This window comes from Ictidomys tridecemlineatus, chromosome 16 (assembly GCF_052094955.1).
Source record: "Ictidomys tridecemlineatus isolate mIctTri1 chromosome 16, mIctTri1.hap1, whole genome shotgun sequence".
NCBI lineage: Eukaryota > Metazoa > Chordata > Mammalia > Rodentia > Sciuridae > Ictidomys > Ictidomys tridecemlineatus.
In genome coordinates, this window is record NC_135492.1 from 29,324,788 (window position 1) to 29,326,670 (window position 1,883).

A 1,883-nucleotide genomic window follows, 5' to 3' on the forward strand; every position below is an offset into this window, starting at 1 on the left:
TATTATGCCAAGTATTTAAATGATTATTTTTACTATGACATAAGAATAATATTCATTTAGTACTAAAATATTTTATTAGTCCAGAGACCACTGAAGAGTTTCCAGGAAGTTCTAAAATAAAATATGACTATCCTTTCTATGAAATAAATAGAACAGCAGCAATCCCTTGGTATCCCTTAAACATAAACTATAAAGATTCCATTTATTAGTCTGGCCTTAAGTATAAAAATAAAAGAAAATTTTAAAAACTAGTTAACACTACCAGCCTGAATTTGTTTTTCACTTGTGCATGTCTAACATAAGCAATTTCAACATGATGTATATATTTAAAATTAACATTTTTTTCTAACTTTTTAACTCATACACAAGCCAAGTGTTTACTCTTAATCATGGAATCAACTTATTTCTGAAAATAACCTATAGAAATAGTATGTAAACACACATACCTTTGAGATAGATTAAGAACATCCTATGTTCTATGGATCAAAATGCAAATATCTCTGTAACATATGTAAACTAACACATTAATTTGGGATATACGGATACATTACTGTATGCATACATATGTACACCATAAAATAATTTCTGACAATGTTCTTAAAAATATCATAATTCCCAGCCTCAACTACTAGAAAAAAAAATTAAAACTTTGTTTAAAAAAAGAAAACAGTTTTTATAGTAACTTTGCAAGTGAAAACAAAACAAACAAACAAAAATCAATGCTTCTTTTTTACACTGGACTGAGCTCTAAACAATTCATAATCAAGAATCTCTTCAGCCATTCCCCAATATCATAGAAAATATAATTTTCTCTCTATTTAAGAAGTCTGTTCATTTCTGGTGTTTTGTCTTAAAAACTGCATTCCAAGATACCAGATAGCCATGCTGGTTAAATTCTTCCGGCTTCCCACATGCACCTAATGTAACCATACAGGTTGGCACCCTGTAGCACCACACCCATGATAACCATGCCAACCATTTTACTCTGAGGGAGAAGAGAGCACTAAAGGCAAATATCACCCAGAGCACTGGACAGGCAATTAGTCCTAACCAAAAGATTCTTGATTCAACTTTTGAAACAGTTTTATTCTCCTGAGGAGATGCCTTCCTGGACTCAAACACCCAATGACTCTGTCCATCCTCATCAATATGATTCCACCATCCAAGGCCTACCATCAGTCTCTACCTGTGGCATTCTTCACTGCCCAAAAGTCACATGACAACAACAAGATAATTGTCACCATACAAGCAATAAAGCTGCTGCTGAGCAATTCACAGAGAAGATAGACTATAATGGCACAGACTCAGAAGAACAAATGGAAAAATGATGCTGCTGGATGTTGGATTTTAGATTTTCTTGGTCTATTAGTTGTCTCTTCTTCTGCATCAAACAATGAAACATCTTCAGTGTCATCATTGCTGTCCTGAGTGCAAGGCTCTGCCAGCGTCTCCTATTCCTACATGATTGCAGGGTACCCCTACAGGGTAGGTCACAAGGAAGCTAAAGAGGTGCCCGGAGGCTGCACCCCTTTCACTTCCTCTTGTGCATGATGTGCAAGATGGGCCGAGGAAAAAGAACACCTGCACCCCACCCACCACACAGAGCATTTCTACAGCCCAACATCGGATCCACCCAGCGCTGAGCGTTGGTTAAGGATGGGCTTCTCCTCTCCACACCCCCAAGCTTCCCGAGCTCAGGGATTCCTGGGTCACTCCTCCTATGAGGGCCTTGGAGCACCCAGATCACCTCCACAACAACTACCCTTGGTCCTCCATCCTTTCCGTCCACTCAGCTCTTCCTCAAGACAGCCAGAGGGGACACAACACAACCACCCCTGTGTCTGGCTCACTCCACAAACCCTGCAGGAGGGACCCTTTCACCC

At 38.9% G+C, this 1,883-nt stretch overlaps 1 pseudogene; it reads right to left on the minus strand.

The window, feature by feature from the left end:
- Positions 1-818: 818 nt before the first annotated feature.
- Positions 819-1,465, minus strand: LOC144371361 (Golgi apparatus membrane protein TVP23 homolog B pseudogene; annotated as a pseudogene).
- Positions 1,466-1,883: the final 418 nt, after the last annotated feature.